Below are 16,030 nucleotides of genomic sequence, written 5' to 3' on the forward strand. Positions count from 1 at the left end.
GGGGACGGGAAGAAAATTAGGCCGAGGAGAGGTGAAAATATTTCTGTTGTGCATGACATCGGAAAATTCCCAGTGGCAAATTGGTCCATACCATGAAGACTGGTAAGGTAAAATAGTTATGGAGGTACAACACCATTAAGGAGCCAAGTATTTAGTAGCAGGGAGGAGCAAAACAGAATCCAAGAGATTGTGAGGGAAATTATAATTTTGTATGATTTAGTTTTGTATTTCAATCTCATTTTGGCTGTCAGTAAGTAGAATGTTCTGTAGTGTTAATATCCTTACACTATATTAATGATGTTTATGACCTGAGAAAGACAGTAAATCTCCAAAAGACTAGAAAAAACAAGATCTACCAGATTTCTATCTACACAAGAGAGACAGCAGAGATATTGTTCATTATTTACACTTCAAAAGGAAATCCAGTTTTGAAATAAATGAATGCAACTCTGTTTGGCTTTGTAACACCCCTTTTCTGTTTTTCCTGGAGACCTAATTATTCTATTAAAAGCTGTGTGAATTTACAATAAAGCAGTGTCAGCATTTGCAACACTATACGTTGCCTTTGTTGTTCTCTCCAAGCTCGTACCAATCACACCTAATATGGCACCCACCATACATCTAAGAGCGCGATTGCACTAACAAGACCTGAATAGAATAGAAGCTAGGGTATTTGTCATCGTTAGCACAAAGTTCTTCCGTAGGGATTATATTGTCTATGGCCTCCAACTACATCCATTTCGTGTTGGAGGGGGAAAGGGAGATGGAGATTTCCAGAATTTGGGAGGAAGAACTCCTTTAATGAGCCCTGGATTTCCATAGGTACTGTTGTATTATGTCGCCAGTTAGGGGTGGGAACATAATACAGCAGTTTCGACATTTGTTGATGCTCCCAGCTTCTGATTGGCTGTGGGCGCTCTCCAGCAACTATCAACTATGTTCCGCCCCTCACCCCCGGCCCTCTGCCTGCTGCGGTCGCCTCTGCTGCTGTGCTGGCCCTGTGCCTGGTCTGGTCGGTCACCCACGACCCTTCGCCTGGTCCCCTTGGCGCTCCTGCCATCAGTCACTCCCAGCCCTCTGGCTGCTGCGCTGCACTGACACTGTCTGGCCTCTGACTGCTGTGGTCGGCTGTGCTGCTGCACTGACACTGTCTAGCCTCTGACTGCTCCGGTCGGCTGTGCTGCTGCACTGACACTGTCTAGCCTCTGACTGCTCCGGTCGGCTGTGCTGCTGCACTGACACTGTCTAGCCTCTGACTGCTCCGGTCGGCTGTGCTGCTGCACTGACACTGTCTAGCCTCTGACTGCTCCGGTCGGCTGTGCTGCTGCACTGACACTGTCTAGCCTCTGACTGCTCCGGTCGGCTGTGCTGCTGCACTGACACTGTCTAGCCTCTGACTGCTCCGGTCGGCTGTGCTGCTGCACTGACACTGTCTAGCCTCTGACTGCTCCGGTCGGCTGTGCTGCTGCACTGACACTGTCTAGCCTCTGACTGCTCCGGTCGGCTGTGCTGCTGCACTGACACTGTCTAGCCTCTGACTGCTCCGGTCGGCTGTGCTGCTGCACTGACACTGTCTAGCCTCTGACTGCTCCGGTCGGCTGTGCTGCTGCACTGACACTGTCTAGCCTCTGACTGCTCCGGTCGGCTGTGCTGCTGCACTGACACTGTCTAGCCTCTGACTGCTCCGGTCGGCTGTGCTGCTGCACTGACACTGTCTAGCCTCTGACTGCTCCGGTCGGCTGTGCTGCTGCACTGACACTGTCTAGCCTCTGACTGCTCCGGTCGGCTGTGCTGCTGCACTGACACTGTCTAGCCTCTGACTGCTCCGGTCGGCTGTGCTGCTGCACTGACACTGTCTAGCCTCTGACTGCTCCGGTCGGTTGTGCTGCTGCACTGACACTGTGTGCCCTTCTGCCTGCTCCGGTTCGCTTTGCTGCTCCGCTGCCACTGTATGCCCTTCTGCCTGCTCTGGTCGGCTTCTCTGCTGTACTGTCCACTGTGTGGGCAACAGCTTTCACTCACCCTCCACCGCCGATGCCTCTCACTGCCACCACCGGTGAGTGATGCCCTCTGCTTTCCCACGGTTTTCCAGTGTGCCATGCAGCCAATAGGCAGCTATGGGCCTGACAGGGGTATTCCCTCTTGCTAAGGGTTGTCGGACCCCCAACTTCCGGTGGAGTCAAGGTACAATAGTACCATTTCTATGACCCTGTCACCACTTGTCTTTCCTTGGAGCACTTTTGGCAGGTAGGGAACACACCACAAGACCTGCCATTTTGGAGATGCTCTGACCTAGTCATCTACATATCGCAATCTGGCTGTTGTCACTCCTTACATTTGCCTATTTTCTTCCTTCCAACACATCAAGAGCTGACTGATCACTTGCTCCCTAAGATATCCCACCCAATAGGTGCCAATGTCCTTTGGTGATCAATATTAGTTACTTTCCCTGTTGAAAGTTTTAATGTTATGGCTGATTGGTGTATATCCCTTTCTTTTACTCCATATCACCTCTCTGTATTGTCTCCATGCTATTGCTGGCAGCCCCTCCCAGTGTTCAGTAAATTGTACACATGTTCCAGGAATCTCCCCTGGGCATTACACAAGAGGTGGGTTAAATATTTTTCACAGACAAGGAAGTTTTTGTGCAGGGAACACAACCTGGCCTCAGTGTATTGCTGAGTCATTGCGCACTGCTGATTTGCTGCTTGTTTTCCAGAGAGAATGTACAGAGGTGACCGCAGCAGTGTAATCTTGTGTCAGTAAACACTTGGTTACTTTTCTAAAAGCTATTGCAAAGTGGCAAAGTATTTTCTCATTTCAGAAACTTTAGACAAACTGCTGAGTGAGGGCTTACACTGTCCGAGAATCATCCCATTCACACACAGCAGAAGATTGCTGGTATGGAGACGATCATTAAGGCCCCCTGTCCACAGGCGATTTTTCACTGCCTTTCCCGCGGCTACAATCCGCATACGGGTAACGCAGTCAACACTTTCCATAGGATAACTATGGAAAGCGCAGCCCACATGTGCACGAGCGGAAAATTATTTGCGGGAAGGCTGCAGGAGATTTCTCTCCTCGTGCTCCCCCGCCCCTCTCCATTGACTTAACATAGCGGCCCGTTCAGTACTGAACAGCTGATATTTATACTGAGCGATAAGCGATCAGCTCATCGCCTATCGTTTATGCTGCATAAACAATGGGCGATGAGCTGATCACTCAGTGTAAGTAGCAGCCGTTCAGTACTGAACGGCTGCTATGTTAAGACAATGGAGAGGGGCATGGGAGCGTGAGCCAGCGATACAAGCTCCCGTGCAGCAGAATGAGAGTAAGTATGTGCGGAGACAAGTGTCAGGCATAGTTTGCCCGACATTCATCCCATGTAAATGGGCCTAGAGTCATTTTACACGGGCGGAATTAATCTACAAGGACACATAACAAAACGCAGAGCTATGGAATTCTGCACCAAAATTCGCAGGTCTGACTATGGATTTTGATGTGGAATTGCATGCAGATTTAAGTCATTTTGAATTCTGCAGCAAAATCTGCAGGATTTGATTTTAGTACAGATGTTACCATGGTGCGATCTGCAGGCTATTTCCCCATGTGCGAAAGGTCCCTTTAAAAAAAAAAAAAAAGGCTTTTTAATCTGAATTCATGCTGTATTTGGATTCCAGAAGGTTATTGTTTTAGCATCAGCCAGGGTGACAGATGTGAGTACACCTCCACCCCCTATATGCTCCCCAGTTATGGCTATACAATAACACATGTTGCTAAATCTTCCAATCATATAACTCCAATGTACGCTGCAAATGCCGTGTGAATAGCATTTTTTAGCATCCAACTTTATTGCAATCTAATGTGAATTGCAATTTTTTTTTTTTTGCTGCATCTATTATCTCCTGTATACAACCTGTATGCAAATCTATGTGTCTCCATAGTTACATACTATTTTGAGTTTCCTTCATGCTGGAGAGTTTGTGTGACATTTCTCTCCTCGGGATAGGTCAACAATAGTTGATTAGTGAGGGGGTCTGCCGCTTGGGATTCTCAACAATCAGAAGATTCCCACCAATGTTGCAAGTGCGGACAGTGCTGGAAACAATTGGATCTGCACTTGCAGTCCCAAACAGGGCAGCTGCAAAACGGATTGCGCTATCCAGCTAGCCTGAGGATCAGCTGATCAGTGGACCCCAGCTAATAAACTAATGATGACCTATTCTGAGGATAGGTCATCAATAGTAAAAATCTCAGATAACTCCTTTAAGTGCTTTACAAAGATAAACGCAGGGCAAAGTGCTTACTTGCACAGCATTTCAGAACGAATGGCTCAAACAACAAGCATAGGCTGCTCACCTGTACTTGTCGTACAAGCTACAACTATTAAAGCTTATAACCATCCAAGTTATGCTGCATTATCGTACACCAGCATGTCATTCGATCTCCAGAAAAACACAAATTCGCTCCCAAGTGATTGTAACATAGTATGTTAGGCTGAATGAAGACAACGTCCATCTAGTTCAGCCTGTTTCAACCCCCTTATTGATCCAGAGGAAGGCAAAAAAAACCAAGAGGCAAAAGCCAATTGGCCCATTCAGGGGAAAAAAATTCCTTCCCGACTCCATAATGGCAGTCAGAATAATCCCTGAATCAGCCTTTGATAGTTCCTACCTGAATGTAAGACCTGGATCAGAAACCCGCTGGTCACCTAATGTCTATATCATCATAGCGCTCTAGAAAGACATCTAGTCCCTCTTAAACTCCTCTATGGATTTTGCCATCACCACGTCCCCAGGCAGAGAGTTCCACAGTCTCACTGCGCTTACAGTAAAGAACCCCCTTCTGTGTTGGTGATGAAACCTGCTTTCTTCTAGACGTAGCAGATGTCCTTGTTACCGTCGCGGTCCTGGGTGTAAACAGATCATGGGAGAGATCCTTGTATTGTCCCCTCATGTATTTATACATAGTTATTTGGTCGCCCCTTAGCCTTTTTTTTTCCAGGGTGAATAATCCCGACTTTGATAGCCTCTCTGGGTATTCCAGTCCTCTCATTCTGTTATTAGTTTAGTTGCCCTTCTTTGAACCCCCCCCCCCCCTCAAAGCACTGCAACATCTTTCCTGAGCAGCGCTTCCCAAAACTGTACGCAGTATTCCATGTGAGGCCTGACTAGTGCCTTATATAGTGGGAGGATAATGTTCTCGTTCCTCGCCCCTATACCTCTTTTAATGCACCCCAAACTTTATTTGCCTTTGCAGCAGCTGACTGGCATTGGTTACTCCAGTTTAGTCTACAATCCACTAGTACCCCCAGGTCTTTTTCCATATCACTTTTCCCTAGCAGTACCCCATTTAGTGTATATTGGTGACATCCGTTTCTCCTGCCCATGTGCATAACCTTACATTTATCAACATTGAACTTCATTTGCCATTTTTCTCCCCAAGCCCCCAGCTTATCTAGGTCCGTTTGTAGCCGTACATTGTCCTCTGTTGTATTCATTATCTTGCATAATTTTGTGTCATCTGCAAATATGGATATTTTACTGTGCAGTCCTTCTATCAGGTCGTTACTAGGACCTTCTATCAGGTAAGTGATGGTGGACAAAAACATGGGGATGCTTTTCAGAGTAGAAATTCCGTTCTCAATCCACAAGTATATAGAGATAACGTTCATACAGTTTAACCCCTTAGTGATCAAGTCTGTTTGCGCCTTAAGGACCAAAACAAATTTTGGAAATCTGACATGTGTCACCTTAACATAGAATACCTCCATAAAGGTTTTGCATATCCAAGTGATCCTGACATTGTTTTTTGCCACATATTGCTTAGGTGGTAAAAATAGACTGATAGAATTTGTATAGATTTATTAAAAGTGCCAAAATTCGGAAAAGTTTGCAAAATTATTTTTTCACATTTTCAACTGCAATATCTCAAATATGTGCAAATCTACTGTACACATTTTCAATGAGGTATATATTTCTATCTGTTTACTTGATTCTGGACGCATATTTGAAAAAACTTTCCTGTTTTTTTTTTTCTTTTAACCATTTAGGAGAAATGTAACATTAATAATTAACATTTTGAGGAACATTTTGTTTTCCTGCACCAAGCCAAGATTGCAAAGGCTCATAGGTGTCAGAATGATAGATACCCCCACAAAATACACCCCTTGATGTATTTTCACCCCACAGTTTCTTTTCAGGAGTTAATGCAATTTAGAGGAGAAAAAATAAAATTTCATATATTTTTGCAAATATGTCATTTTAAAGACAGTTTTTTTTTCTATAGTGCACATGAAAATTAGGATTTACACCCCAAAATTCATCCCCCTTATCTGTTGTGGCCCTAATCTCATGTCTATATGCACAACTTGGCCCAAACCGAAAGGAGCAGCCAGTGGCTTTCAGAACAGACATTTTGCTTGAAGGCGATTTAGGCCCCATAGCACACTTGTAGAGCCTTTGAGTGGCTAAAACGGCTCACCGCAGCCCTCGGTCACTGCTCCACGCTCTCTGCTACCTTCAGTAGCCAGGAGCAGGGAGATTTTAAATTTACCGGGCCCTCCCCAGTTTCTGCACTTTGGCGTATGCGCCGAAGCTGTGGAAAGGTCCGCAGAGAAGGATCCCGTCGGGTACATAGCAGGAGGCCTTAGCTAAGTAATTTTACCTCCCATCAAGGATCGGATCTGTGACGGGAGGTGAAACGTTAACTTTTTTTTACTTTTACATGATTGCCGTTATCCATTGGATAGCCGCGATCACATTGTCAAGGACCGCATACCACGGCTCCCTGTGAAATCTCCAGGCTCTCAGCTACGTTTAGTAGCCAGGAGCAGGAAGATTTTTAGTTACCCCGTTAATCCACAGTTTTTGCACATTCATCTGCCATTTTGGCAACATACGCATGGGCAGAAGTGGGGGTAAGGTCCACGGATATATCCAGGCACCATAGGTACGTAATTTCATCTTCCCTCATGGACTATATCTGAGGGGACGTGAAACTTAAATATGTTTAACACTTTTTTTTTTAACTTTTACATAAGCGCTGTTATCCATTGGATAAAAGCAATCATGTGACAGAGAACTGCATACAGCGGCTCCCGGTGACAGATCCGTGCTCTCGGCTACTCATACTAGACGGGAGCAGGGAGTTTTTACATTTCCCGGCCCATCTGGCCCACATGCGCAGACACCGGCATCAGGTCCTGGAGGACCAGAATGCCGCGGGACATCGTGGAGGACAGGGGTGAGTATCCTCAGCTCTCCTTACAGATCTGATCCGTAAGGGGAGCTGAAACTAACTGTTTTTTGCTTTTCATTGACTTTATGAACTTCCTGCGGCCCCCTATGACAGCTACAGATTGTCAGCTATCTCCGGTAACCGGCAGCATGGAGCTGTCACGTCCAGAGCCAGCAGGGTTTTAATCCCCAGAGGAAGCATGTTTTTACGTCCTTGGGGATTAAAGCCCAGCCAGCCAGGACGTAAAAATTCTATGGGGTGGTCAATAAGGGGTTAAGTATTTATACTTAATAGTCACAAATAATTACAAACAAATGAAACCATCTGCGAAAAAGTTGTAACCAGTACATAGTACCTTGGCGCAGTAAGTTCAAAGATGGCGCAAATTACTGGAACATGTTGGGCTTCAGAGGTACATTTTTCATAGATGGTATAATTTGTCTGTGATTATCCATCTATATATATATAAAGACGAAAGCCCTCACTGACTGACTGACTGACTCACTGACTGACTGACTCGCCAAAAGTTCTCCAACTTCCCAATGTCGTAGAAACATGAAATTTGGCGCAAGCATAGATTATCTCCAAAATAGGAAAAGAAATTGGGTTCCAACTCGATTATTCAATTCTAGCGCAAAAGAATTGGCGTCGAAACTTAACGTAGATAATCTAATTCACTCACTTCCCAATGTCATAGAAACGGGAAATTTGGCACGGGCATTGATTATGTCATAAAAAGGAAAAGTTAATGGGTCCCAACTCGATTATTCAATTCTATGCGCAAAAGAATTAGCGTCCAAATTTTACATGCGGAATGTAATTTTCTCACTTTCCGGTGTCATAGAAACAGGAAACTTGGCACAAGCATTGATTATGTCATAAGTAGGAAAAGCTAATGGGTCCCAACTTGACTATTCATTTCTATGCGCAAAAGAATTAGCGTCCAAATTTTACGTACGGAATCTAATTTTCTCACTTTCTGGTGTCATAGAAACATGAAATTTGGCACGAGCATTGATTATGTCATAAATAGGAAACGTTAATGGGTCCCAACTCGATTATTCAATTCTAACGCAAAAGAATTGGCGTCGAAATTTTACGTGCGGAATGTAATTTCTTCACTTTCCGGTGTCATAGAAACGGGAAATTTGGCACGAGCATTGCTTATGTCATAAATAGTAAAAGCTAATGGGTCCCAACTCGATTATTCAATTCTATGCGCAAAAGAATTAGCGTCCAAATTTTACGTGCGGAATGTAATTTTCTCACTTGCCGGTGTCATAGAAACGGGAAATTTGGCACGAGCATTGATTATGTCATAAATAGGAAAAGCGAATGGGTCCCAACTCGATTATTCAATTCTAGCGCAAAAGAATTGGCGTCGAAATTTTACGTGCGGAATCTAATTTTCTCACTTTCCGGTGTCATAGAAACGGGAAATTTGGCACGAGCATTGATTATGTCATAAATAGGAAAAGTTAATAGGTCCTAATTCCATTATTTAATTCTAGCGCAAAAGAATTGGCGTCCAAATTTTACGTGCGGAATGTAATTTTTTCACTCTCCGGTGTCATAGAAACAGGAAATTTGGCACGAGCATTGATTATGTCATAAATAGTAAAAGCTAATGGGTCCCAACTCGATTATTCAATTCTATGCGCAAAAGAATTAGCGTCCAAATTTTACGTGCGAAATGTAATTTTCTCACTTTCCGGTGTCATAGAAACGGGAAATTTGGCACGAGCATTGATTATGTCATAAATAGGAAAAGCTAATGGGTCCCAACTCCATTATTTAATTCTATATGCAAAAGAATTAGCGTCCAAATTTTACTTACATATTCTAATTCTCTCACTTCCCGGTGTCATAGAAACGGGAAATGTGGCACAAGCATTGATTGTGTCATAACTATGAAAAGTTAATGAGTCCCAACTCGATTATTCCATTCTAAGCACAAAAGAATTAGTGTCCAAATTTTATGTACGTAATCTAATTCTCTCACTTCCTGATGTCATTTTATATAAAGAAACGTTGCATGGTTGCCTCCACGTGGTGTTTCCTGGGTAACGCAGAGAACTATGCAAAATGGTGAACATATGTTTTTCCTCAGTATCTCTAAAGTAACCACGACTTCATAAGATTTTCCGTGTGAACACCAGATAAACACCAGTACCAAATTAACTCGGGCGAAGCCGGGTATATCAGCTAGTCTATATATATATATATATATATATATATATATATATATATATAAAGACGAAAGCACTCACTGACTGACTGACTCGCCAAAAGTTCTCCAACTTCCCGATGTCGTAGAAACATGAAATTTGGCACACGCATAGATTATCTCCAAAATAGGAAAAGTAATTGGGTCCCAACTCGATTATTCAATTCTAGCGCAAAAGAATTGGCGTCGAAATTTTACGTACGTAATCTAAATCTGTCACTTTCCAATGTCATAGAAACTTAAAATTTGGCAGGAGCATTGATTATGTTATAAATAGAAAAAGTTAATGGGTCCCAACTCGATTATTCAATTCTATGCGCAAAAGAATTAGCGTCCAAATTTTACGTACGGAATCTAATTCTCTCACTTTCCAGTGTCATAGAAACAGGAAATTTAGCACAAGCATTGACTATGTCATAATTAGGAAAAGTTCATAGGTCCCAACTCGGTTATTCAATTCTAGCGCAAAAAAATTGGCGTCGAAATTTTACGTGCGGAATGTAATTTTCTCACTTTCCGGTGTCATAGAAACGGGAAATTTGGCACGAGCATTGATTTATGTCATAAATAGGTAAAGCTAATGGGTCCCAACTCCATTATTCAATTCTATGCGCAAAAGAATTAGCGTCCAAATTTTACGTACGGAATGTATTTTCTTCACTTTCCGGTGTCATAACAGGAAATTTGGCACGAGCATTGATTATGTCATAAATAGTAAAAGCTAATGGGTCCCAACTTGATTATTCAATTCTATGCGCAAAAGAATTAGCATCCAAATTTTACGTACGGAATCTCATTTTCTCACTTTCCGGTGTCGTAGAAACGGGAAATTTGGCACGAGCATTGATTATGTCATAAATATGAAAAGTTAATGGGTCCCAACTCGATTATTCAATTCTAAGCGCAAAAGAATTAGTGTCCAAATTTTATGTACGTAATCTAATTCTCTCACTTCCTGATGTCATTTTATATAAAGGAAACGTTGCATGGTTACCTCCCCGTGGTGTTTCCTGGGTAACGCAAAGAACCATGCAAAATGGTGAACATATGTTTTTCCTCAGTATCTCTAAAGTAACCACGAGTTCATAAGATTTTCCGTGTAAACACCAGATAAACACCAGTACCAAATTAACTCGGGCGAAGCCGGGTATATCAGCTAGTGTATATATGTGTATATATATATATATATATATATATATATATATAAAGACGAAAGCCCTCACTCACTGACTGACTGACTCGCCAAAAGTTCTCCAACTTCCCGATGACGTAGAAACATGAAATTTGGCACAAGCATAGATTATCTCCGAAATAGAAAAAGTAATTGGGTCCCAACTCGATTATTCGATTCTCGCGCAAAAGAATTGGTGTTGAAATATTACGTACATAATCTAAATCTCTCACTTCCCAATGTCATAGAAACTTAAAATTTGGCACGCGCATTGATTATGTCATAAATAGGAAAAGCTAATAGGTCCCAACTTGATTATTCAATTCTATGCACAAAAGAATTAGCGTCCAAATTTAACGTACGGAATGTAGTTTTCTCACTTTCCGGTGTCATAGAAATGTGAAATTTGGCACGAGCATTATGTCATAAATAGGAAAAGCTAATAGGTCCCAACTTGATTATTCACTTCTATGCGCAAAAGAATTAGCGTCCAAATTTTATGTACGGAATCTAATTCTCTTACTTCCCGGTGTCATAAAAACTCGAAATTTGGCACGAGCATTGATTATGTCATAAATAGGAAAAGCTAATGGGTCCCAACTCGATTATTCAATTCTATGCACAAAAGAATTAGCGTCCAAATTTTATGTGCGGAATGTATTTTTTTCACTTTCCGGTGTCATAGAAACGTGAAATTTGGCACGGGCATTGAATATGTCATAAATAGGAAAACTTAATGGGTCCCAACTCGATTATTCAATTCTAGCGCAAAAGAACTAGCGTCCAAATTTTACGTACGGAATCTAATTCTCTCACTTCTCGATGTCATAGAAACTTGAAATTTGGAACGGGCATTGATTATGTCATAAATAGGAAAAGTTAATGGGTTCCAACTCGATTATTCAATTCTAAGCGCAAAAGAATTAGCGTCCACATTTTATGTGCGGAATCTAATTCTCTCACTTCTCGATGTCATAGAAACTTGAAATTTGGAACGGGCATTGATTATGTCATAAATAGGAAAAGTTAATGGGTCCCAACTCGATTATTCAATTCTAAGTGCAAAAGAATTAGCGTCCAAATTTTACGTATGGAATCTAATTCTCTTACCTCCTGATGTCATTTTATGTAAAAGAAACATCGCATGGTTACCTCCCCGTGGTGTTTCCTGGATAACGCAGAGAACCATGCAAAATGGTGAACATATTTATTTCACGGTATCTCTAAAGTAACAACGACTTCATAAGACTTTCCGTGAGAACACCAGATAAACACCAGTACCAAATTAACTCGGGCGAAGCCGGGTATATCAGCTAGTTAAGTATAAACACTAATACTGAGCATTATCGTCATATCCTTGTGGATTGAAAAAGGAGTTTCTACTCTGAAACCCTTTAAGAGTCTCTAGAATTTCACATTTGTCATCTTAGACTTTCCTGCGCATTGGGCTCATATTCAGTCTAACTGGTTTTCTCAATGAAAAAAAACTGGCTGTGAAAATTAGGAAAAACTATTTGAGAAAATCAATTTATGGTTTGTGTGTGATCACCATATCAGACAGATGATGTATTGATAATGTGGGACACTATGCAGAACTTTGCCATAGACCTAAGTGTTTATTACTCTCCCAAGTAATGTGTGATGGTTCAAATACCTACATTATTGGCTCTAGTTTAGTGGTGTAAATCCTTCAGTGAATGCAACAAATGTATAACAAGAAGGCCAGAGGTGTAGTGGTAGCAGTCACACCTTGATCCCAATGCATGAGGGGGGGGGGGGGCTATAGATCCCACTGTAATGTAAGAAGACACCAGTAATGCTATGTGGTAGCTGGGGGTCTATATTACAGATTTTGTATTTGGACCCACCACCTACAAGTTTTGCCTCTTATGCAGGCTAAAACCCCTTACCCCAATGAGGTATAAAAGATATGAAGTGGTTGTATGAGAATATGGATATAATTCTAAAAGTGGATGGGACAATAGGTTCCTCACACTCCAATAACAGTAAAATGGTGACCACTGAACCAGCCCAGACTTCTGTGTAATGGAGCTGTTAAGAAGCGAGCTAGCTATTCCCCAGTGATCAGCTGAGCGCTATCATGTGGTACACTTCACAATTCCCTTCTTGTAAAAGTGCATTGGAGCGGGTCACATAATGGGAGTGCTGACTAGCAAATACCATAAAGTTCTGAACATTTGGGAGGGGGCATTCAGTGTGCGCCACAAGCAGCTAATAGAACTCAATATCTAACAGATTCAAAGTAGTCTGTGTGTATCACATTTACTCCAGAGCTTCACGCAGGCCCATACTCAGCAATGTACAAGACCACCCGTTTCTGCAGACCGGATTTACTGTGAGAGATTTTTAGTTCCACTATATAGTATATTCTGCATACTGACCATATTCTTGGAGAAGACCACTGATAAACTAGCATCAGACAGCACAAGAACACCCTTCTGTGTGCTATCCCATATACACTCCATCTGTGAGACGCACAGAAACAGAATGTCTTTTTTTTTCTAATACAGACAATGGGTCTGAAAAAAAACGTCCATGTGAATAGCCTCATACATAGGCTAAAATAGGGTCGTGTGCGGTCTGCGGATTAAAACACCACACAATCCTAAATACATTAGCGTGTCGGAGGCCTTACTCCACACCTGGAGAGATTTATTTAGCCTAGTGTTTTATTCACCACTCTAAATCCAAAATACATTGGAGAAAGATGAGCCAAATGTATTGAGACACACACCTCTTACATTATAAGGGTTTTCACAAACTACTACGGTATTAATGACATCCTCAGGATAGGTCATCAATAGTTGATTGGTGGGGGTCCGCTGTTCGGGATCCCGGCTGATAAGACGATTGAAGAGGACATGGCGCTCTGGCGAGCATTCCTGCTTCTTCTCAGGCCAGTGATGTTAGGTACTGCGGTCACATGGCCTGAGAGCATCTCTGTCCCATTGAAGCGAACCAAGCTGTAAGAACAGGCACAGCTGCTATATAATGTACAACACTGTGCCTGGTATGAACTAAAATGACAGTGGTGCTTCCCCAAGTGCTGATGTCACTTCAGTCAGCTGATTGGGGTGCATCCCAAGGGTAGACTAGATAACTCCTTTAAATACATTTAGAAGCATCAATGTGACGAAAAATTGTGTAGATTTCAGCTGCGTTTTGCACCATAATCCCCTAGTCCGTGGTGGCCCACCTTTCCTGATTAACCGTACCCACTTTCTGTGAAAAATGGTAATTTTTTTTTTCTATGGATGCTCAGGAAACTAGTATATACACTACAGGGGGAAAAATAGGGTCTCCCATCTAATTTCTTTTTTTCTAGGTTGCATTGAAATTGTCAGCAATTTGCACAAATTTAGTTCAGACGCGCTCATAATTCATACTGTAAAACCAGTCTTCGCATCTCCAAGGAATGTCTTTGTCTCAGCTAAATGCTAAGTCACATAACAACATCATTATTGCTGAGGTGTTTTCAGGACAAGACTCCTGGTAGACAACACAGCTGCAGAAGTTAGCAAATTCACACCTTATCATGAGACTCAATTAGTAAGGTCAGGACAACACAGGTGACAGCTTCACAATGACATTATCAGATGACATGTCACAGCAGCTTGCCACTTAACCTCTACTGTATCACAAGTTTACTTTAGCGATTTTATTTCTTGGATGACCGCTCCGTCTATAAGTAAGGCTGGGCTCACACAGGAGAACCGGATTCTGCATGGGGGAGGTCCGCAGTGGATTTTGGCTGTGAACCTTGCCGGTAACCCTGCGTACCTGAATTTACTGTAATGCAGATGACCACTGTGGCTCACAGTCTGTCTTGCGCAGTAGTTTTTTTTCCTTTGAAAAATCATATTTCCCACACCGCCACTGCGGTCAGCCCAAAAAGCACTTACTAGAGTACAGACAGCACTCACTACAGCGCAGTGGCCCAAATCTGGTATTGCAGGCGCAGCTCCTGTTGAATTCATCCGGCCACTGTGCTGTGGTCAGCATGTTTTGCTTCCTGCACTGACCGCAGTGACAGCAGCACCAGGAATCAGTTGATTTGTCAGTCATCAATAGCAAAAATATTTTAAAAGTCCAAGAAAAAAAGTTAATGAATCACAAAATCAAAAGGAGAAATGTATAAAATTTGTTTTAAAAATGACATCAGAAAATGTTAAGGTTACTGTTTTCATACATTTATATGGACCTGCGAGACCATTGTACTATTGTTTATTTTATAGTATTCACAAAACTTTAATAAAAACTGATTAAACATAAAAAGTCCTGGAATACCCCTTTAAATAGTAATTCCCAGAACAGTAGGTTATCCTCTATACGCAGGAAAGGGGATAACTTGCTGATCAGTGGTGTTTCAACTGCTGAAACCCCCCCTAACCCTGAAATTGCAGCCCCAGAAGGTATCATAGTGTAGGCAGTGGAGGACACACATGCTTGCCTCCACTCCATTCCCCTCAATGGCATTATTGGAGACAGCCAGCGCTTGAACGCAGCCACTCAAGTGAAACCGTGGAGTTCTTCAATGGACTCTGGACTGTCTGCTCATACGAGGTATGTGCCCTAGTTGTATCACAGGGATTGTCTCTCAGTCCCTCCTCATTTGCCGAATATGGTGAATCTAGATAACCAACAGAAAATAAATAGAAGGCTCCATTCACACTGACCTTAGTTCTTTTCCTGTCAGCTTTCCAGAATACCTGCATCAAGTACGACAACGTAGCAGAGATTCTCCACTGTCATTCATAGATATGAGATGGTCTTCAGTGGTGCAGCCTGCTCTAGGACGTCCATATGCTCTAATAGGTATAAAGGAAACACGTTATCTTCATTAGGCAATGCCTTGGAGGTCCACACTGATTACACAGACGATAATCACATGCGCAAATGCTCGAGACTGTACTTCAGTATCACATGAGATTGCATATGCATAGTGCTAGTTTTTATTTTTGCCATAGCTGCATGAAACCAACTGAATTCTGTCTATGCTGCTACTTACTACTTTCGTGGGCAGCATAGCACATGCAAGTTTGTGCTGCAATCTTGCAAGAAATCACAAGGTAACATATCAAGTGCAATAACAAGTCACCATGGAGCCCAGCCTAAAGCCTAACTATACTTGCGAAGCACGCTGGCTTTCCCGACTAAGGATTAAGGCTAGGACTACATGCATGTTGCTCAGAATTCGTGTGATTTGCTGTCACACAGCAGTTTCAGAGCTGCAATTTATTAGGAAAAAAAGCATAATTGCAGGAAATTCGCAGTTGCATTGATGTCAACGGTTAAATGGTTGCATTATCACAGTCCCGTTAGGTCGCAATATGACAACATTGATCATTATGTGAAAGACTGCGATCTTTGTG

The 16,030-nt window shown here is 42.4% G+C and overlaps 1 protein-coding gene across 1 annotated transcript in view; it reads right to left on the reverse strand.

The window, feature by feature from the left end:
• KEAP1 (kelch like ECH associated protein 1) overlaps nt 1–15,354 on the reverse strand; it is a 65,182-nt gene extending 49,828 nt beyond the window's left edge. The window contains exon 1 of the mRNA XM_066593581.1: nt 15,335–15,354. The gene's annotated coding sequence lies outside the window, so the exon portion shown is untranslated. The remainder of the gene's footprint in view (nt 1–15,334) is intronic.
• Nucleotides 15,355–16,030: the final 676 nt, after the last annotated feature.

This window comes from Eleutherodactylus coqui, chromosome 2 (assembly GCF_035609145.1).
Source record: "Eleutherodactylus coqui strain aEleCoq1 chromosome 2, aEleCoq1.hap1, whole genome shotgun sequence".
NCBI lineage: Eukaryota > Metazoa > Chordata > Amphibia > Anura > Eleutherodactylidae > Eleutherodactylus > Eleutherodactylus coqui.